General features: G+C 40.3%; 1 long non-coding RNA gene across 8 annotated transcripts; it reads left to right on the top strand.

The window, feature by feature from the left end:
* The first annotated feature begins 70 nt into the window (after positions 1-70).
* LOC113483910 lies at positions 71-23429 on the top strand. 8 transcript variants are annotated; one of them, XR_003399134.1, is made up of 7 exons: positions 71-3812; positions 6566-6792; positions 6945-7100; positions 8728-10419; positions 11082-11204; positions 11966-12001; positions 21012-23429. It is a non-coding gene; the product is annotated as an uncharacterized LOC113483910 (long non-coding RNA). The 8 variants fall into 8 exon arrangements; XR_003399132.1 differs by lacking the exon at positions 11966-12001 and having other exon boundaries at positions 20948-21087; positions 22347-23429; XR_003399133.1 differs by lacking the exon at positions 11966-12001 and having other exon boundaries at positions 8728-9100; positions 10333-10419; positions 20948-23429.
* The last annotated feature ends 308 nt before the right edge of the window (positions 23430-23737 follow it).

Raw genomic sequence — 23737 nt, forward strand, 5'->3', positions numbered from 1 at the left:
TTTGTGAGAGGTTTTTTTCATCACTCCACTCCCCTTATTTTTGGTGATGATAAAAAAAAAACCCAACCACCTTCTCTCTACCTTAAAGACTGAGCATCCAAATCATATTTTAATGCAAAATAGCTGTCAAGACTTAGGATGTATGTATAATAATAATACCACCCCCCTAACATATTTAGGAAATTACAGCTTAATATAATGAAATATGTGATGAAGGAATCAATGAATAATATTTTAACTGAGAATATTCTCTCTTTTATAAAAGGGGAAACTGTCACCAGCAAAACTATCACAAGCATTTACCAACTACTGCTAAAGTATATTAGCTGTACTTACCATGTGATGCTGCTGATGACAATGATATTAAACAAACATTATATATTTTTAGTTTCTAGGATTTCTTTCCCTCTCACCCAGGCATTGTACTACTTTGTCCAAGGAGATTTATCGTGGCATGTTTTCTGAAGTCAATTTTTCCCTTTTATTATAGACAAGGGCAGTCATTTATGTTTAGGGAGGGAGACAGGTACAGTGCCTTTATCTGATCTGTGTCCCCAGCCACAGCTACCTTCTTAATCGATGGCAAATTCCCACTCTGGAGGATCAGGCCCCATCTGGGCTACTTCTCAGCCAAGGAATCTATCCTTCCCTTCATCTCCACATATCTTACCTGTGATGTATTTTACTTTTTGAGGAGGGAATAATATACTATTTACCACAAAGCACAGCTTCAAAGCCTTTGTGTTGTTCCCATCTCCAGACAAAGCTTGCTATTTACCACCTTAAAAATTTACCTGGGTAAGGGACAGGAGAAGTTATTGTCTTCATTTCTGCATCCTAATTTTCACGCAGCAAATGCCCTGCATTAGGGCCAGATTCTCACTCAGATGGAAGTTATTAACTTTAAGCAGAACGGAGCCGATTTCAGCCAGCCACAGCCCGTGCCCTTCCAACACAGTCACTTTACAGCATCCCCTTGTTTGTTTTTTTCTTTGGAGGGCATGATTCTTTAAACATGTTTGTTTTACACAGAGCAGCAGTTGATTCCTAACTTTTTTATCCCCACAAACATGTAAAGAGAATATTAATAGGGAATATTAATAGAGCTGAGTGCAGCACGATGCTAGTTAGATTGTAGTAGCTGAGAAATATGAACTAGTGAACATAATCCATAAACTCCATTTGGTTACTATAATACTCCAATCTGTATTTATTACAACCCCACTCTGATGCTTATACAACAGCAATTGCTAGATTTATACACTCTAATAGTTTCACAATAGGAAAAACCTGTGTTCTTTATCTTTCTTTTCCTGCCCAAAATAACCCCTTCCACATATACTTCAGGCTTCTCTGGACCTTGTCTGGGTTTAATCACAGGCTGTGGGACAAAATGTGCATTATTAAGAAATATAAATATTTTCAGAAGCAATCAAAGGGTTGAAAGATTGATTCGGCATGTAGATTGGATTTAATTCGAAGCAGCTTTGTTCTAATGAGGACTACTGGGATACAAAGACGGCAGCCGCTTATGGCCACCAGTTGGGAACTTCGACTCGCAGCAACCTGTCAAGAATTTCAAGAAACTGCCAGGTATTAAACAGCAAAGTGGTGGGGAAGCCGGTGATCTTTTGTTTTCAGCCTCCTTCTGAGGCTGGATTAGAATTTCATAGTCCCTTTTTTACTGAAATGACAATTAAGGTTAATTTCTTGCTGCCCGTGGGGCCAAATCCTGCAGTCCCTCACTCAGGGGAAACTCCTATAGACTTTATGGGGGGCTTTGCCTAAGGGAAAGGTGGCAAAGCTTGGCTGAGCCCAAGCCCAGCAAATTTGAGAGCCCTGTAGCAATTTATACAGCTTCCAGACCTGGTGAGGTTGCTTTCAGAGTGACTTTTGTTAGATTTTGCTACCTGCACTCCTAGATGCGATGGGACCTTTTTGCATAGAAAGGTGTTTTTCCCTACAGAGAAATACAGCTCAGTGTTGGCTTGGAAGCTCTTGTGTCCTTGTTGGGTGACCCAGCAGAACTGCCGGATCCGTACTGCTTCCAGGGGAAAAGCCTGTAACGTCCAACAAAACATCCTTGAGGTGATGCTGAACAAAACAGGATGCTTGATAGCTTTCCCCTCAGACTTAAAAAAACCCCAACAGTAAAATTTCAGCGTGCACCGTGAGGGGACTGTCACGTCACAGGTACTTGGGGAGCACAAGACCCTGGCAGCTTTCCTAAATGTCGAGCGTACAGTCAGAATCACAGTATATACAGGATCAAACACTGACTAGTTTCTCTCTCCCCGTAGCCCCCCCTTTGCGTACTTTTGTCCATAAAAGCAATAGAAAGAGAGAAAGCTTGAATTTTCTGAACTGTTTCACCCATCCACAGCTGGAATTCCAAAGTGAAATGAAAATGCCTTTAAAATCAACCCTACATGGGAGCCTGAGAGAACAAGTTTTCCTTTGTTGTAGGGTATAGTATTATTTGCTGTAGGTTTTTGATATACATTCTAAATTAGGCCTGCAAAGGAATGCTTCATCTTTAATTCATCACTCTCAGCTGAAAGAGATTAGCAATGTCTAGCACGCACCCTTCGTATGGTGCTGACCTCATCAAGTATGGCCTGAAATTAATTAGCCTCATTCATTCCAAATGGAAAAGGATAATGGAGCTGCATTTTAGAGATGACCATCACAAATTGTATGCAGCATATTTAAAATCCCTCCCCCCTCACTCCCCTCCCTATTAAAAAAACTATGTAGATTAAAATTCTTTCCAGAACTTGCAATATGTCAGAGTTATCGAGGTATTAGGAGCCGAAACCACTCAGTTTTTATTTGTGGAACTGGGAGCCACATTTTGTGTGTGTGGCTGTAAAAGTAGCAAGCCTGTCTTAATGGCAGAACACCTGGAATTAATTTGATATTTCCAGGTGCTCTGGCAAACTGGGGCATCAAGCACTTGCTGTTTAAACATTCTTCCACTGGCTTGCTTAAATCAATATGAAAGTGGTGTCCCTTTGTCATTCATACATGCAAAGTGCTAGCACAAACTCCAGCTTGGCTTCAGAGTCCTACATCACTCATAATCTAATTAGAAATCAGAGCAGAGCTGAAGCAGCATTCTTTGTGGATTCTTGGGCAGCAAATAGGGATACTTGTCTTTTGTTTCCCTCCTCGATTGCATCGTTCACAAGCTTTCACACCACATCTCTAAAGGTGGTTAGGTGCCTCAAGATGTTGACAGGCATGAAGGACAAGATTATTTAGGTATTTAGGTGCCTACCCTGGGTGATTTCAAATGGAATTAAGCAACTGGATGTTACTGGGGAGGGGCAGGGGAGGGCAAGAAAAAAGGAAAAAAAAAAGCTTCCAGCGTGTATGAAAAGCTCTAATTTGTTGTCCTAAACTCTAGCAATGTGGGCAATGTTTTTTCAGGGTAAAACTGCCTGCAGGGTAAATTTACAGAAGTCTGCTCATTTGTACCAAGGTCAGCGGGTACTTGGTTTTGGGCAGCGCAGCCCAGCCTGGCGGCTCAGCCAGCTCCTCCCTGGCTGGGCACGGTGCTGGCGTGTGCTCCGGTTGCTTCCCAAGAGACAGGGAAAGTAGTAAAGAATGCGGGATTTCCCACAGGAATTTGGAAGACGCCCATGTCTAAGACAATGGTGAGGATTGGGCCAAAACCTAGATCCAGTCTGGATCCCTCCATCTGAGTAGCCCTGCCTCGACCTACGACTGCTGATGGATCGCAGCGACGTGGACCTTTCTCTCTCCTCACTCCCCAGCATCAGATCACAAAGAGGGCCTGAGATAATACTGTGAGTAAGATATGTTTTTTGTCACACCAAATAACTCATTGTGAAACTTTAGATTTGGAAATAACAAGGTCAAAATGGCCTGTATCTGCAATGCCAGGGCTTGGGGAATGTTCCTGCAGTTCGTACGTCCAAGGCTGGATACATAAGGAAAACATTTTGTCATATGCCCTGTGCACCTCATAGCCAGGAAAATTGAGAATTAATTATTTCTCTTTAACACAAACAAATATTTGTCTTCCAAAGACTCCATTCATTAAGACTGCCATTGAATCCAGGATTGAACTCATTGTTATTAATCCTAAATGAATTCAAGTTTGTCTACCATGAACAAAGCTGCTTGCCATCTGATAATCCAAATTTGCTCAGGAAAAAAGAATGAGCAAATGTTCGAAGCAGCAGGTGAAATCATACCACAGTTATTAAGCCTTCTTTCAGGGGAAGCACAGGATAGATTAAATTGTTATGTTAGGCCATGTTGTGAGTCCACGTCAATTTTGTCTGAGATCTTATCTTAGCTCAGAACCGTTTCCTCCTAAATTAAACTAAATGCTGAAGACATGAGAAGCATATTGACCCAAAGATTCAAAACTTTGGACTCAGCAGCCTTCTGATCTTTTGTCCACAGAGTATCGAGTTGTAAAGCTGTGGAATATTAAATAATCATGATTATCTTCAACTTGCCTAAGTTCATTTGTCATGCTGAAACACTGGCACAGATTTTCCTTACTGTTTTTTCAGAACAAGACATTGATTCTGCCTGCAAGCTGGATTCATTTGCCAGCCACTGATCTTACAGACTGTGGTCCTATACTAATACTAAGTCTCATGCACTAACCATGGTCTGTAATTCTGTCTCTGGCGCTCTTAATCTCTCCTTTGCAAACACCATTGTCCAATAAAGCCACAAACAAAAATCTTACAATCAAAATGACTGAACTGTGCTTGTAGTTCGATCAGCTGTTATCAGGCACAAACAGTTCTTGAGATTCAGAAATGCAGTGTAATTCACCTGGGATAAGAAATCAAATTTAAAAATGAGCTGAACAGACATTTTTAGGAGTAAATAAGTTTCTAAATAAACCAGCTTTTTAATTCCGCTTTTTCTATATTAGTACTGTAAATCAATATAGTTTGCTCTTGGAGGAACCAGATCAGTTTGAATTGTCATAATGAAAGATCATCCTGTTTCTTGCAGCACAGCCAAACAAGGAGTTTTACTCCTGACACAAGAGTTTTCTCAAGTAGGGACAACTTACTGACTTATTACAGCAATTATTTAAGCTCCAAGTGGTTCTATCATTTTTTAGAGAACAAATCTCTACCAAAATGCACGACACAGTCCCTGGTGTCAGAGCGCCGGAGAGATGGAGTTCTAGAAGAAATAATGTTGTTTAGATGCTTTTTAAATGCAAACATAACGATGATACATTAAATAATGTGATCTACTCGGCCGGACTTCTAATTATCTGCATGCAAACTGCGTGTTAATTCATCACTTCGTTCACTTCAGCTGTAATATTTGTTAGTGGTAGACATTAACACTAAGCCATAAGTTTGAATGAGAAGAAAAACAAGGGGAGTGCAAAGCTGTATATTAGCTTAGACAAGTAGGATGTCATTGTCATCCTGAATTTGTTGATGACACCAGGCATTAAGTAAGTAAATCTTTAGTTACTGAAGCAACAGTTCACTTGCTTTCAGAAATGACATCCAGGAGGCAATGCAGTGGATTTACAACAGCGGGTACCTATGTACTAATAATGGCCACTTAGCCCCAGCCACAAAATAATGAGTCAAAATGGAGATTCACCTTTCCCCTGAAAAAAAGATTTTTTTCTTATTTTAGTATCATTTCAAATGTTCAAGAGTCTGGTTTTGACCTTTTTTGGCAGTGGGGAAGGATATTTGTCTGTGAAGTATTGAGCTCACGGAGTCATTTGGACAATTTCCGTTCTCACCTAGCAAAGGCTATGGAGATGTTCCATGGTACAAAAAGGCTCCCGGTTTGGGGGTTTGTGTGTAAGGTCAGGCCTTTCTGCGGGCTGTGGTTTGTTCCCATTTGTATCAGACATCAGTCACCTATAGTGGTTTGCCCTAGATCATGGACATTGCAGGTCCACACACACACAGTGAGCTCACGGGCTGAAAACAGAAGTATCTTGAGTGGACATCATAGTTCTTTGTTCCAGCTAAATTATTTGGCTCCCCTTCTGCAAGATTTTCTCTCCATACATCCTAATTCTACCATCCTTTTCCCCTAATAACAACATAAATGAGTACTCTATAGGTGTAATTACAATAATAGCTCTTTTACTGCAAATACTAGAAGCCTGTAACCTGTAATTCACTTTTTCTGATACTCTTCTATTCTAACACTAGACATGTTATTTTAAAATGTCTAGGACCTGAAAGCTAAATTTATATAGTGATATATAATAGCAATGGAAACTAAGCCTCCTCCTTAGCTCAGGCTTTAGAGCTATGTTACATCTCTCTGCCAATTGGTGCCTTGTTCACCTATAAATATCATATCCACCACTCTCAGGATGGTTCCAATATCCGAGTTAAACAGGAGGAGGCAAGATACACCTCTGCTTAATTTAAGGTAAGAATCTATGAAAACCCAAGACATACTAGCATGCAATGTCTTCTCTTTCATTATTTCATGGAAAATTCAGGGGCAATGAGGGCATTTGCTTCTCCACAGTGAATCTGCTGCATCTCTTGTAACACCAGCTACCCTTCTTTTCCAGGGATGAACCATCACCAGACCATGACTGGAAAATGTGGGGACCAAGCACACAGAGAGGTGGCTGATGCAGCTCATTCCCTGACTGTCACTGGGCAGCTCTCTGTCATGGCATAAGTTACCAGAGGCGGGACAAACATTGTGAGGACTGTTCCTGTTCTGGCTGCTCCTCATCAGTGCTTTGAGTTGTGGGAAGCCCTGAGAACCGAGGCAACATGAGTGCGTGATCAGGTATTTGCTCCTCTCATGGTTTATATGTGAAGCACAGGGCAAGGTTTCACCCTTCTGCAGGTAAGAACTCAAACTAATTTACAGATTCAGCGTTAGTGACGAGCAAGACAATAATGCTAAAATAACTCATGTGACCCTTTGCCCTCTTCTAGAACTGACATTGTTTCATCATTTTCTCTCCATTTTCTGGATGAAGCAGCCAACATGAGGAGGGCATGCTGGCACACATCCCACTTGGTAGGTGAAAAGAACAAACCGACAAACTTTTTTAATATGCTGCAGCTTATCAACATCCCAGTGAATAAAGGGTGAATGGTATTTTCCATTGGCTATTCATAGATGTACATGGATATGCTGATAAACTGCCATTTAGTCCAGAGGCTGGACAGAAATAAATCACCAGATAAAATACAATATTCCTAGTGAAAACCTTTATGGAACGTATTCTTGCCCCAAACCCCTCCTGGAATAGACACAGGATTGCGCCCTGAGACCTGGCAGCTCTTCTAAGTGAGCATATGGTCTGCTCAGCTCTTGCAGTACCGGTGCACAGTGAATAAACACACAGCAATGTCAGAGCAAACAGGAGGCTGTTTAATAGCATGAAATTCTGTGGCTACTTCAAACTTCATCAGTACTTCAGAAATGGATTCCCCTTCTCTGCCGGAGCGTGCACTGCTTGCAGGAGAGGTAGGAGAAAACTGAGATAATCTCTTTGGGGGCAGATAGTGTCTGTAGCCATCTCTTATGAAGCTGATGCTGCTGTGGAAGGGTCCTGCCATGTCGGAAGTTGCATTTTCTGGTGATGCTACATTAGCATCTTCATTTTTCTGAGATGTCCCCTGATGCAGTGTGACTTGTACAGTAATTGGAATAGAGAGAGGGACCCGAAGGTAAAAATCCCACTGTTAATCAAGGCTGGCAAAGGGCAGAACATTAACTGAAGTAATTGTATTTCTGAGGGAGTCAACAAAGCCAGGCTCGTCAACGCTAGCAAACAGATCTGGTCCTGCCTCTGTGCTTCTTGCACTGGCAGAACATTGCACTGAAATCACTGGAGTAGGGATCGGGCCAGGAATGAGCGGCTGAGTTGCAAAGCAAATTAATTCCTGCCAAAAAAGTTCAGCTATGCTCAGAAGTATGTAAAGTGTCTGATTTGAGAAGTGTCAAGTAGCATTTGTGACCAATTATCCAAGATGAAGGGGGCAGAGCTATGTTTACATGTACTAATCTTCAGCCAAAGTTTGAAAACTCCAATTCATGGACACGCATCAAATTTCCTTTCCAGGCTTGGCATTTGCCTGTACGCACGCACGCACATTGCTTGGGGATGACAGGAAAACATGATTACGACTTGCAAATAATACAAATAAAAAAAAAAAAAAAAAGAGAAGGGAGCTGCCATGCAGCAGCAGCATGGTAATTAAGCCTATACTGTCATATGCGAAAAAAATCATGGACCGCTGTATGAGTAAAGTATCAGCTGAGCTGGAATATGATGTGTGGTGTGTCTGTATTGTTATTTTTCCACAACCTGTGAAGCTCTGGGTAATGATCTACCCCAAAGAATAAGAAGTAAAAGCTGCCTCTGCCATCTCCTGTTTAATTAACATAGGTATACTAATTTAATGCAGTTAATCAAGATGGTAGGGATAAACTAGTCACAGTTGACAACAACGATATTATCATTGCTATGGCATAGAAGGGCTACAAAATTATAGTAGTGACTGGAAACACTATGAGTAAGAACAAGCTGGCTGGAGTTTTGGGTAGGTTTCAGAGGTTTACACAGATCTATTGAAATTTAGGGGCAGCTGATTTTTCATGTGGCCAAGTGTTTATCTGCCCCTGCCCTTCCCTTTCCCCTCTCAGACCTTCCAGGGTAACCCCCAGAGTGGCAACAACTTTTAAAGCAATTCTTCTTTCTTCTAACAGGTTCCTGATGCTAAAGGTCTGACCTTAAAAGGAGGAGTGCATAGGGCAAGAATGGGTACCGCAGTGAGCTTCTGGCCTTCAACCCTTCCAAATACAGCTATTTTGGTAACCAGAACAGTATATTCATGATGGGTGAGAGAACAGAGCCTTCCAGTGACGGATTTCTCAGCACATTAACTCTATCAGTGCTGGATGCTGTGTCCCTATGTAGGTTGCCCGTGTCTATTTAAGACCCCCAAATGCAGATTTGCAGAAGTCTGCAGCTTTCTGTAACTTCATGGCCACGCTTCAGTGCCTGCTGCATCTGAAAACCGAACCATTCTTCCTGGGGATTTCCATGTAGATGTGGGGACAACTGCAATCACATGCCACTGTGAGTAGTTCAGACTTGGATGTCTTGTCTGCAGGAGAGGCACAGCCGGGTTTGCTATAGTGCAACTGTCCTCATTAACGTTCTTCAAGCCCTGACGTACTGGGACAAACATCATTGGCTGAGTTTTTTGGGCTCATTCTTTCGGCTTCAAAATGTTAAACGGGGTGATAATGAATAGTAACCGTGTCCCTTTTTATAGTGAAGTTGACACTTGCCTTCTAGCAAACACAGAGATGACCCTCCTCATTTCACACATGTCACCAAGCAGCCCCTGGGATGGGAAGGGTTACTGGCCATTTACCAAACTCTGTTTGACTTGGGTTCATGGGTGAGAGATGAAAGGCACTATATTGCATTACCAATCCCTGGGGCCAGGCAGTCTCCCTAAAGAAGCATTTCATTTAGCAAGGCAACTGCTGGCCCATGGGAATTGCATAGTTAAGAAAAAGAGGAAGCAGTTTCAATTGCAAATGCTTTCTTAGGGCATATGTCTTAAAGCCACATGGAAACTCTGCTTCAGTGTGGCAGTAGATGCTCCAGGACACAATGGCCAGCAGATTTTTCCTACAATTGTTCTCCCTTTCTTCTCACCAAAATATCCATCAGGTTACTCATGGTATTTCTGCCTCTGCCCTATTCTGTTTTGCTCCATCTCTGTTGGGGATATGCCCCATACCTGGAGCAAGCCCAGTGCAGCGGGTGTGAACTGTTACCTTTTCTAAGAGCTTCAAAGTCTAGGCAACATGCTTTCTTCATCTCCCAGATGAAACAAGTAGCCCTGATATCACACTTAGAGCTTCTGTCAGGAGCTTGGAAGGAGCATTCTCCTGAACATTTCAGTATGCTAGAGCCGAGATGCTAACTGATTTTCTTGGCTATAGTGGAGAGGTCCTTGCTATCGGGGTAATCCAAGTATTGCCTTTTTACAGATGATGGATGCAGTGCTTAATGTTGCAATGGTTACAGGAAGGAGAACATCTGCTGCTCAGACAGACCAAAAATTCAACCTGGATTCAGCCCGAGTTCCTTATGATCTCAAAATCCAGTGTTGTGCCAAATTCATTAGCTCTGGTCAAAATCCTCTTTAGCTTTTCTTCCTTGCTGTTTGGGAAGTGAATCACGAGACGTTCAGAAGTTGCATTTGTTGTTTGATACTTTTATGTAACGGTTGTAATAGTGAATCTGATGAGTCAGCAGTTCTTTCCATGTTTGTTTGTTTATTTATTTAATAGTCCATTTCCAGCAAGTTCTTGTTACCCAGTTCCTGCCGACAACCAGGGAACAGGAACAAGTCAGCTGAGAAAATGAACGACTAGAAGGTAAGTGAAAAGAAGAGTAAATGCAGGCCATTCATGTGACAGGATCCGATTCATTTTTGTGCCAGGGAGATTTTTTTAAATGGGACTTCTCCCAGTGGAGACCATGCAATGCTCAAGGCCTGCTTCACTATAAAGACAATACATAATTATTCAGAGCTTATTATTATTTTTTATCACTCATTTTCTAGTCACATGGAGCAAGGGCACAGATGAGATCAGGACCTACTTTATTGCCATGCACTGTACAGATTGTACAGTACACTGTACTGTACGAGCCCTATAAAAGGTGCTAACTATCTGCTTTATGGAGGCAGACAAATGCACCCAGGCTGAAGGTTGAAGTTACTGGTCTAAGATGGCAGAACCCATCGACAGAAAAATGGGGACTCAGCCTCAGACCCTCTATCCCAGGATCATGATGCTTTAGACATCTTTTTTTGTTTACATTTATTTCGCATCACTGAAATGGTGAATTGAATAAATGCCATGTCTTTTGAAACATTATTTATTGTATTTATAGGAAACAGTTTATCTGTTCTCTCAGGCTAGTGGAAATTATTAAGAGTGATAAACTCATCAGGAAAAAATGTAGGTTGGGTGTGACAGGGAAATGTGTGTTTTATTCTGCAGTGCTGTCTTAATCTCTGGTTTTGGTATGACAGACTCTGTGGTCTCAGTGATACTGCACCATCCTGTTCCCTGCTTCCAGGCTGGGGTCACAAGTTGGACTTGGAAGAATCATCTTCTGTGCAGAAATGTGACTGGGATATGAATACTATTTCAGGGTAAGTGGATTTTTGTTTAATTTGGGTTTAATATACAATGTATAAAGTCCATACAAAGTCTGTTGTTAATCCCAGTCTAGATGTGAACTGCATTTGACCACTACTTGTTCAGTCCCATAAAGCATAGCTGTGTACCACAGCAACATCTCCTCTATTCATGAATTAAAATTATTTTGCCAGGTCAGCCCTTTGGAATTCAGCGTTTCATTCATAAAGGATTCTATAACAAACACCAGTTGTGCTATCTCTCTACTTTCTGATGAATTAGGTGATTTTTCTTATGTCTATTTACATTTTAATTTATTGTAACATTTGTTTACTTTCTTATTTAAACAATTGAGACTTTTACAAAAATAGTAAGAGCCAAAAAATAACTCTCAGAGACTGAACGGATACTTGTTATAATTTTCTCTTTAGTACTTGCAAGTTTTGGGTTATCTTATTCAACCTTTCCATGTTGACTATGTTTTGTTAGTTTTCCTCAGACACAGAAGGCAGTGATAATGGATAATGTGTCTTATAGGTTTCTTTACAGATGAAACTAATGAGGTGTCCCGAAGTCGAGTAAATACTCAATACCAGCAACTTATATGGGCGCTCTGTGCTACTGCTGCTGCTTTGAACCTATTTATTCAGTCATTTGGACTTTAACTGCTCAGACACATTCCCTTCTGCTGCAACAGCAGTGATACAGGAAGGTGTGTTTTAAACCATGTAGTCATTTCCATCTTGTATTTCATGAGGGGTTATTCTTGTTTCAGAGATGAATCATTCAAATATCCTTCTACAGATTCCAGGTGAGTTACTCACATTTAGATGCTTCCAAGTAATACACAGAAAGGTGCTGAGAAAATGACGAGTCTCTGCCTAGTCAAAAAGCAAAAGTAGATCTGAGCAAATTACATGTACTAGTGCTCAAAATCCTTCTAAGGAGACCTGGGGCCAAAGGGCTCCTACCTTCAAAAATGTGTGGCCAACAGGGATGCACAGTACTTGCTTTACTGACTGACCCATCAGCTGCTCTCTGTCCCCAGAAACAGTTCAGGAAATGACTGAAAGTATCTGAAGACATAAAAAGGATAATTAAGTTTCATTGTGGGAATAAGAAGGTAATCTGTCCAGACAAATCTAGGACCTAGTATTGAAAATTGTAGCATCTGAATATAAAAAATGAGTAATTTTGAATAAAGATGTCTATCAGGACTGTAAATTCAGAGAGTAAAAAAGTAGCTTTGCTTAACAGACCATCTCTCTCTCCATCTTCCTCTAACTCATTTTCTCGTTCTCTTTCTCCCTTTTGTGTTAAAAAAAAAAAAAAAAAAAAAAAAAAAAAAAAAAGCATGTAAAATCTGATACTGAGAATGCTTTAGCTTCATTTCAATCTTCTCTTCTCAAAATGTTTTGTTCCACTGTGAAGATTCCCCCTAGGAGATAACCTTAGGAATGACTGCACTAGGCTCGTAGGGCCACTTATTTGCAGAGAGAACAGCTATATTTTGAGGACTCTCGGAGGCAGCCAGGTCCCCACTCTTCTGAGGCTCTTAAAGATGTCTTTTGAGCTGGCATGAGAAATCACCTGGGACTCAGAGCAGATCACAAGGTGCTTAGGACAGTATTTTCTCTGCACCTATTTTTTGCTGAGCAGAATTGCTGCACTATAAACAAATGCAAGTTTTGCCTCATTCTTAGATACTGTGAGTTATGAAACCCCACTCTAGATGTAATGAATGTATAGATCATTTTGACCAGATCATAATCTATTAGTAAATAATGTTCCCTGAAAATGTATAGGTGAAATAAAGAACTTCTTGCTACTGTATTCGTGCTGTATTGGTATCAAGGACCACTGATGAGGCCAACATGATCCTGAAGCTTTGTGCTACTGATGTTTAAATGCAATGCAGAACTAACTAGAGGGTTTGGTTAGCAGATTCCTTCCTGGATTAGGATATTCAGGATTTATACTCCTGGAAGCAGGATCTGAAACTATACAAAGTTTACCTGTCCCTAGACTTTATCACAAACCCCATACTTCAGTTCACTGACATGTTCACTAAGATTTATAAAAATTTTCTATTAGGCTCCCCTTATTTTGGTAGTGCTATCAATAGGCAAATCACACAACAATTTTCAGAATGAGCATGACTGATACAGCAAAGCCCTATAATACCTATGACTTCTTCACTGTCCATGGAGGAAGCCCAAGGATACCAAACTGTCTGAGACCTACGGCCATTTGTCAGCACAGTCGCTAGGCCATGGGAAGGCTAGTTTTAAAGAAGATGGTACTTAAGGGACATTTGTGTGACACATGCTACGGTGTCCAGAGATAGGAGTCTATGTATTTTGCTCTAAATCTGGAGAGGAAGTCACTAGGAAAAAAGGGAAAGAAGCACGGGGGAATAAAAGTACTTTTGAAAGAGAAGAAATCTACATTTCAATGAAAATCCTTTCAAGGCATTTCAAATAAGAGTCTGAGAGAAATAATTACAAAGTTTGGAGAGAAAGAACGTTAGCTTTGATATCTTTTTCTTCTATGAAGCAATTAAAATAAGCAATTTTTCAAATACTAAGCAGAAAATTACTAATGGCTGAACCCAAAAGCTTTCATTTCCTTCTTGGGGCCTTTATTCTTCTAAAAAAAGACAAAAAAAATGTGAAGGTGGTTTTCCAGATAGATTAATGCATAAAGCAGTCGCTAGTTGGATGTCATAAAAACTACAGCAGCATAGAATAGCTGAGATTAAGAGCTAGATTTAAATCATGCAACAGTCCAGTTAATATCAATGTCTAATTAAGAAATGCATAAGAAGTCTGTAATGTTGATTTGATGGAGAAAAACTCTAATAGGGTTTCTTTTGGAATTTTCCATTTCAATTGCTGTGTAGACTTTTAATGGATGTCCTATCCAGTCTTTGGTATTAGCAGGAATCATCCTCAAATTAAAACCAAGGCCTAAAATGGAACACAGGTAGACAAATTAGCTCGTCTGGGAAGCAGTCTGGGTAGAATGACAATGTGAGCTCAAGCCAAAATTTTTAGTACAAATAGAAGAGAACAAATGTCTCAAATCTGCTGTGGAAACCCTATCTGCTTATCATTTTAAGCAATGTAAAACCCTGTAATTTTAAACAATGCAATGTTAACCCATTTCCCCACCTCCCTAAGCCTGCTGAAATCCCTGACAATTCATACTTAGAAATTCAGACCACTAAGCATTATTAATTAGTCTTTTTAAATAGGAAGGCTTTCTACAGTTATGTATATTAGTAGTATGTAGAGGTGGGCTCTTCTTTGCTTGCAGTGGGATTTAGAGCACACAGTTCCCTATCACTATCAATGAATGCCATTAATCTCCCACTCCTCTCTGGGCAACTAAAGCTCTTAAACTCTTTGAGCAAAACTAAACCTGAGGCATCTGCTGTGTCACACAGATCATCCAGGACGTTAGGTCTCTAGGTATGAAAGGGGAACTGGTTTTATCCTGCATGTCACTAATGCCCTAAAGTTGTTAAACTAGGAGCAGTGTAACTGTTAGTACGCACAAATCCACATTGCAAAGAGGGGGAAAGCACAGCACCGGATTAAAGCAGGGTATTTGCTATCACCACTTTGTTGTTGACCCAACAAATCCGGAGGGAATTATCTCAAGAATCCAGGAAGACAGCAAACTCAAAATAACCCCTCTGACCCAGGCAGCAAACACACCCGGGAGTAATTTTTAAGTTCATTAGAACACATTAAAATACAATACATTGGCCGTGCTAAAGCGAGGCATATGATTCCATCTGTCTACATATTTTTTTCCCAGTATTAAATCCATCCAGAGATCTTTTAGAATCATATCAGTAAGGCTTGTCACTTCACTTAGCAAACAGAGAGTGGAAAAGACTGGAGGTAAAATCAGAGTAACGGTGAAAGTTTGGCACTTCCGAGCCACAGTCGTTGTCTGAAATTCGTGCTTGACATTACTCCATTGATGAATGAGGCACAAATGTGTCATATTAAACAGTGGTACCGTGGCCCTGGGGAATGGCCCAAGGATTTTTCTCCTTGAAAGAGATGGGAACTAGGATGTTCTGAGTGAGGCATTTGCCTTCTGAATGATACAGAAGGTCTAATGTGAGGACATTCAGGTCATCACAGGAGTCTGTTCCTCCTCCACCCCCCCTTGACTATATGACTGGGGAGGTACCATGGGTAAAGATGCTTCTAGATGATTGTTCAGATGGAGCACTGCCCTAGCGGGGTGCTTTGTCTGCAAGCTTTGCTGGATTAGTGCAATAATTAAAAAAAAAAAAAAGGAGTATGAAGCAGGCTGTCTTTTACAAAAAAGCATGCAACAGACAAACAAACCTTAACTTGTGCAACACACTTGAGAGCCACAAATTCTGTTACAGTTTTGCTAAATGAGAAGAAAAATCTTCCTTTCCTCCATAAAACCATCCTTCTAGACATTACTGCAGTCATGACCTCACTGCACTTCCTGGATTCTTTCTGAAAAGATTAAAATGAACCAATATACCAGTGATCTCATCACAGCGTGAAGGACATCTTACACAGGGGAAAAAAAATCAGGAGTTGCTTTGTTTGCATCAAGAGTAGGTAAAGCACTATAACGTCATTGTGGAGAAACACTAAAGGTACAGAGAGGCATTTTTCCATCTTATAAACTGTTTGGTTTTATTCTACCTGATCTTGCCTGTCACATCTGTCATCATTTTAGTTGTCTCCACATCTATTCTCTTTCTTTTTTCCTGATTTTCTCTGTACTTTCCCTGGTCTTTCTATGCCCTTCCTATATGTTTTAATGTATCTGATTACTTTGAATCATACATACTACTATTCTCAACTGCATCCAAAATACATTTTGCAGAATGCATACATACAATCCTGCTACACAAAAGTATTCACACATTCTTCATCTATAGCTCACGTTATTCTGGGTAAGAACACCTTTCCTATATGTATATACAGTTCTCAGGCAAAGGCCTCATGGATTATGACAGTTCTCATCTACTTTGAAGCTGTTGTATCTTCTAACAGAAATCAGGAGGATGAGTAGGGAGAGTTGCTTTGTTTTCTTTGGTAGAAGAACCTATAAATTAGTATTTATGTAACCTAGAATCCCACATTTTTAATGTATCACATTCTGAGGTCGGAAGCTAGAATATCTTCTGAACATGAAGAGTACAGCGTTAATAATGTAATCTTATCTCTTGTGCCCATAGGTACACCTCAGCTCTGTCTTGAGATCACACCATTAGGCAATGAGGTGACAAACCGGTTTCCTTTCTCAAGCCAAATGTCACGTAACTGCCCAGGGGCCCATATTGGTGGTGGTAGTCTCCCCTGACTTTTCAAGGAGAGATGTGCCGGTGTGACCCATTCCCACCCTGTATGCTTGTCAGGAGGAGACAAACCTGCTCATTTCCATCTGTAGACATTTCTCAGCCAGGAGGAAAGCCACGAGGCATCAGACTGTAGGCTGGGAGGCATTAGAGCAGCCACCTGTTAGACACTGAGAAAGAAACCTCCAAACACCATCAAGTGGTGAGGAATTCCCAGGTCTAAAGCAGGTGGATGTAAAGGGTGATGGTACTTTTCTACGCACCCAAGATTTGTTACTCCTAGATGGGGCAGCAGACAAACTTCCAACCCCAAATGCTCTGCAGTTGATAGATGTGATTTAGTGAAGAGAGCCCCAATCAGGATAATACCTGCCACAGCATTCGTAGAAGTCCAAAAGACCCAAGGAGTAGTGCAGAGCATCTGTTACCAACAAGAAAATAGTGGGTGAGAAGCTGTTGTAATTCCTCGCCCCAGGGTCCTGTCTGGAGGCACAGACTTCCCAAGGCAGAGGGGAGTTGGATAACTCAGGACATTCAGTGAAATCTCACCCCCCTGCAGATGTACCAGGTCAGCTCTGTCCAGGTCAAAGGAGTTGGGTAAGGTCCTCAGGTCTGCCTCAGATTCATTGCTCTATTGGTTGTGAAGGGGAATTCATAGCAGATCAGGATCTTGAACTGAGACTGGCCTACCAGCTGAAGTTGTATGAACAAAATCACATATCCCCAACTACAAATAAAACCAATGGCCAATTGTAGCCTAATCATCACTTCTGCCAGAGGAAAGAGAAACTCTTTAACATAAGTTCCCTTGGATGAAATTCTTCTTTTCCAGATTAAAGAAGGGCTGCAACTAATACACATCCTGAGACATAATGTGGATTTGCACCTTTCCCATTAAATATAGCTGGTTTGTGTCCAAAGCATCGCTTCTATTCCTAATGCTCAGTTATATCATTACAATTTCTACATTAGTTGCAGGTGTGAAATGATGACTGATTCGCATTTCTCTTGCTGTCAACAGAAGAGTAATGTGTGTCCAAGGCCTGATTCTCAGAGGTGAGGTCACCAGGATCTCCATTTGCACATCTGCTTTGCTAAACACAAAACTGGAGATTTGCAAAGCTCCAGTATGTACAAAATGGAATGAGTTCACTGGGGGCCATACATGAGAAACTGTGCTCATTTAGTAGGCAGGTCACAGAATTTTCCTGCTATACAAAATATTTGCTGTTTTACAACCAGCAGCATTTTGCTAGTCTTCACGTGTGGATACCTGTATGCTCTATATTAATAATGAAAAAAGCTGCGCTTCATGGTACATGATACAAGAGAAATCAGGATACCAACAGGTTAAAAACCAGTCAAATACATTAAGTAGCTTCAGAAAGATGCTAATATTCACTGTGTCCCTGCTTGGACTGTGCAGATACTGAGATGAGGAGACTGCCTGATCAGAGCTCCCGGAGGGATGATAGTGCTGGAGCCTGTCTTACACAGAGGCATCCAAATTTGGTTTTGAGGGCTTCAGGAGAAGCATTCAAATATTTCTACTTCCTGCTGTTAGTGGATTTTTTTCATACCTTGGAAAAAGTCTTGCAATTATAATGTGTTTGCACTTGATACCTAGATAATGGTTCTTGCTCAGGGACCTCTAATACACAGTGTTTTCTGCCTTCTACATTTTACATGAGATCAAAGACTAATCATATATATATATATATACACCAAATTATTTCTTGTTTTACTGCTAATCTAGAATATCCTTCAATATCTGCAATAAAGATTACCATGAGTAATCTATACAAACTATCTTTTTGTCTTGTATAGCAGATATTTTTACCTTTTAATGTCATCTGGTTATGACATCATGATTCTGGTTATTCTGGATTTACAGGACATTTTAAACACATGCATTGAAGGATCATTCACCACTATGCACTACACTTTTCCTCCCTCTGTTTGACTATGTCTAAAGCTTTTTGGGGTAGTGGAAGCAAAATTGATCTTAATGTCCAAAATGAGAAAACAGGGATTTGGTCATCAGCTCTGCATTTCATTACATGGAATTTAGACCTACCATTCCCACAGTGACTTAATTTGAATTAAAACCAAGTGATTTCAGAACTCCATAGCACACTGGGGAAAGCCATGAGCAGAACTCAGGTGAGAGCGCATTTCATGAACGTCTGAGAACCCAGCCCTGAGACTATGCTGCTCAGAATGGACATCTCCTTAAGGAAGCTGTTAAAAATAATTTTCACAAGGATTAGAAGACATGAACTTTTAATACTGAGAAAGGGAAGCACTAGATTTTTAAAGAAAAGCTTGATTCTGAAAAAATTCATTCTAGAATGGTTTGGGTTGGAAGGGACCTTAAAGATCATCTAGTTCCAAATCCCCTGCCACGGACAGGGACAAATTCCAATAGACTGAGTTGCTCAAAGCTCCATCCAACCTGTCCTTGAACCCTTCCAAGGAGGAGAGATCCACAGTTTCTCTGAGAAACCTGTTCCTCATCACCCTCACGGTGAATTCCTTCCTTATGTCTAACCTAATTCTACTCTCTTCCAGTTTAAAACCATTACCTCTGGTCCTATCACCACACTCCCTGTTAAGGAGTCCCTCCCCAGCTTTCCTGTAAGCCCCTCACAGGGGAGGTGCTCCAGCCCCCTGATCATCTTTGTGGCCTCGTCTGGACACACTCCAACAGGTCCGTGTTCTTCTTCTGTTGGGGGCCCCAGAGCTGGACCCAGCACTGCAGGGGGGGTCTCACAAGAGCGGAGTAGAGGGAGAGAATCCCCTCCCTTGACCTGCTGGCCACACTTCTCTTGATGCAGCCCGGGACACTGTTGGCTTTCTGGGCTGTGAGCACACACTGCTGGTTCATAGTCAGTTTTCCATCCGCTAATGCCCCCAAGTCCTTCTCCTCAGGCTGCTCTCAATCCACTCTTCACCCAGCCTGTATCTGTGCTTGGGATTGACTTGACCCTTGCACTTGGCCTTGTTGAACTCCATGAGGTTTGCCCGGGCCCACCTCTTCAGCCTGTCCAGGTCCCTCTGGATGTCACATCCCTTCCCTCCAGCACATTGATGCTACCACACAGCTTGGTGTCATCAGTGAACTTGCTGAGGGTGCACTCGATCCCGCTGTCTATGTCACCAACAAATACGTGAAATAGCGCTGGTCCCAACACTGACCTCTGAGCAATGCCACTTGTCCCTTCTCTCCACTTGGACATCAAGCTGTTGACTGCAACTCTGAGTGTGGCCATCCAGCCATTTCCTTATCCACCGAGTGGTTCAGCCATCATTATCCTGGTATGCTAAAGGAACTGCTGTAGCAGACCTCGTGGCTTGTATGGCTCCTCATGGAAGTGGCTATTGAATTAGGAGGTGTCCTTTCCCCCCGAAATTTACACCAGAAGTTCAGAGCTGTCATGGTTCATCAGGATGACTTCATTACCTTCCTGATAGGAATTACATTTGTTTCCCTGGGCTGTAGAATATAGACATAATAAACTCATGAAATGGGAAAAGAGATACTGATTTTCTTGGGATGAAACACAGAAAAAAAGGGGCTTTAAAAACATTGGCATATAATATGCTCAGGATTTTTAAAGAAAGTTTAAAGAAACATTTTTAAAGAAACATTTTCCAAGTGCATGCCTGTTGGTTTTATTTTCATTTTTGCCATGTATAATTATGAGAAACTTACAGACAACTCATAAGATTTTTAGTTTCTTTTGAGAATTGCTTTTTCCAAGATAATTCTGTATGCTATTACTTTAGCCCACTGGGTATCATGTAGGCAAGGTGTAAGATTATACACATGAATATTTCTGTCTACCACATATGCGTGCTGAGACAATACCAACTTATACTTCGTCCTGTCATTGGTCCTTATTCCGTAGAGGATATTCTTAATTACCAGCAAGACAATTTGGTAATATCATATAAAGTGTTACAGCATCATTTCTGTGATGATTTACACCTGCTAAGGGTCTGATCATTGAATCTTAAACCATATTTTAAGTTCAGAAGATAGAGAATATTTTTTCTATAGGACACTGTTTCTATTTTTAATAGAAATACTCTCCTTTGTTTAATTTATTGGCACAGTTCCCCTAAATGATGTGGAGCTTTTGAACATGAAGACACCATTTTCGCACAGTTGCGCTGCCCTGAAAAATTTAGAGCACACTTCTGTACCAGCTTAAATCAACTCAAGTCTAAATGCCTAAACGCTATTTTCGACAACTGTGCATGAGGGACGTACCTTTACAGGGATTCTAAAGAATACAGAACTAAAAATATCTCGGTTGCAGAGCAAATTCACTGTATTCCTTCCTCCAATTTGTGCTTATGGTTATATACATTTTTTAACTCTTGCAGGTTTATTCGTAAATCTGTTGGAAATTATTCCATTGACTCAGACTCTGTTTTCTACTGGATTAAGGAAGAAATTTGTACATCAGATTTGCTGGTGATGTCCCACTAATGAAATGGTGAATTTTATAAACTCATCAGGGAGGGTAAGTGCCCAATAGAAAAGATGTCAGATAGAGATCCAGAAATTACAGTCACTTGTAACAGAAATAAAACAAGGAATGCTTACTAATGAGTCATGAATTTCTTTATAATTGCTTCCACATTTGGTCAACTTTTCCTTAAATCATCTACAGAGACCCTGCAATTCATGGGACTTTTGATAGTTGTTATGATCAGAACAACACATTTCATCTGATAAAAATTACTTACGTTGGGAAGGATTTTTTCCTCCTCAAATTACTTTTCCGAGGATTTATTTCAATCCCCAGTTATTTTCTTATCCTCCTCCTCATTTTCTATTTCTAATATAAAAACAGGAGTTCATATCAATTTAGAAGAGAAATAAAACTAAAGAAAATTCAGGCAAAACTTTAAAGCATGGTCTATTTTAAAGTTCCAACTCAGATAATAAGAATTTTTCGTTTTGTGCTGTACTTCTCTCATGAACTCAGTTTTCCATAGTGCATTCAGTGATGTAATAATGCAAATCAAATACAATTTTAATAACTCCTTCCATTAAAATGATCTATTAATGTTTTAAGACTTCAACACTTATGAGCATGATTCTAATTGCATGAATTTGCTGCGGGCAGGTTTTAGAGATCTGCCTGATCTTCAGATATTTGCACTGTTTGGATTATTTTAAATAAATTAATTTTTGGAAGAGCTTCAGTCTCAGTAACAACAATTGGGTTTGATAGTGGTTTTCTGGTGGGTAATTGTAGGTATCTGCTTTCATGTGAAGAAAAAATGGATAATTTAGAACTCTTTGAAAGGAGATGGCTGAGGTTTATACAATGTCAAAAGTTATGAAGAATGTTCTGAAGAGTGGAATGTTTATTCACTATGTTAGTACAAAGTGCAAAAGAGGTTAAAAGTGAACAAAATTTTACGTCTGTCATGCAGCACAATTAAACCATGGGACTTTCTGTCACAGAATACTAAAAATATAATCAAATTTAAAAAGGAATTGAAATTCATGGAAGATGGTTCCTTTGTACCATTAAACATTCTTGTTTTATGTAACTTCTATTGTCAGTCTCTAATGCACTGAGTGACACGAACAAGGAAGATGCCTCAGGAGAAGAATTAGCTTGTGTTTGACTTCTGAAATTTTTCTGTATGTCTGCTAGGGGTTTCTGCCACAGACGTGGTGAGGGGCTAGCTGGACCTTTGGTCTAACCCAGCACAGCTACATCTAGGCAAGACAAACGGTTTTTTGAAAGCTTGTTTGTCTCTTCAGAAACCTGTGAAAAACCTCAGGTTTTCCTGTCATTCTGCAGAGTGGGATGAAGACAACGAACAAGATGGGCCTTGGGAAGAAAATAAGAAGGACAGCAAGAGTTGCAAAGAAAGCATTTGCTGAGTGGCCTGGTAGGCTCTTGGCCACTGGCATGCTGGCTCTCCTCCTCATATGTGTTATTATTCCCCTTGAGCATAACCTTAGATCTACAGCAGAAGGTTCCCTCTTTCAAGCTGAACCAAAGCATCAACACAACCTTGCACTTTCGAGTCAACATTTCTTCTGTAGAGAATTTACTCCAATTTTTGTTCATGACAAATGCCTACATAAGCCTTGAACAAATGACTGTTAAAACTAGAAATGGTAATTTTCTTTGGAGGTTCAAGAATTCCTATTTCCTGAATGTTGCTAATTGTGCACTGAGAAGTGATTCCTGCAAAAAAATAACATGTCCTTTAGTGAATATGGCTTTACCCACTGTGGCAGTGTTGGTTCTTCTGCCTGATGAACCCTGCGTCTGGCATGACAGAAAAGAAGAAAATTTCCTTTGATATATCAAGGGTGTGTTTTCCTTGCAGGATGGAGTCCTAACAGACTTCCCACAGAGTTTATACACTGTCAAAGAAGTTGTGTATAATTTGTGCAAAACCTATGACAAATTTTCACTTCAACAGAAACACTTTAGTTCGGTCCTATTTGAGAGTAATGGAGGGGACAACAGGCCATAGGTGTACAGGCTTTGAGAAATGCAACGAACAGATACTCAGAAATATGGATAATTTCAGCAGTATTTGAAGTTTCAGTGCTGGATCAACTCAGAGCATGAAGTTCTCTATTATTCCTCCTCAGAAGCCATCCCAAAGAAGAAGACCCTGAGATACTGAATTGATGATACAAGTGGATAATGTCTGTGGTTTCCCATGAAAACTCTGTATAGGAAAATGCCAAACAGGCAAAAAGGTTTGCAGGGAATCATGTGGCTTTAATGAGGCTTCTCAACTGAAAAAAAAGATGTTAAAGACATTTCAAAATAATTCCAAGTGTCCCAATATATGTTTTTCTAAATTAACATTTATTTGCTTTGAAATATAGTTTGGTTTTAATATTTAATTTGTAAGTGAAAGCAAAAAATGAAATATTTTGAAATTACTGAAGCAAATGGCTCAGTCTGATTTTTTTTTAAAATTTTGTTAGCAGCTTATTGGATAGCCAGAGAATTAGTTGGAAAAAATGAAAACTCCCAAAGGATGGAAAAAAGCACTTCTCTGACAACTCTAAAATGAGAGAAAAATATAATGACATTTTCATTTAGCATAAAGATTTAGTAAAATACCCACATTTTCTTTGAAGTTGCAAAGACTTGAACTTGGACACATTTTGGGTTTGTTTCC

The sequence above is a fragment of the Athene cunicularia genome (genome assembly GCF_003259725.1).
Source record: "Athene cunicularia isolate RWA chromosome 10 unlocalized genomic scaffold, athCun1 chr10_part1, whole genome shotgun sequence".
Classification (NCBI taxonomy): domain Eukaryota; kingdom Metazoa; phylum Chordata; class Aves; order Strigiformes; family Strigidae; genus Athene; species Athene cunicularia.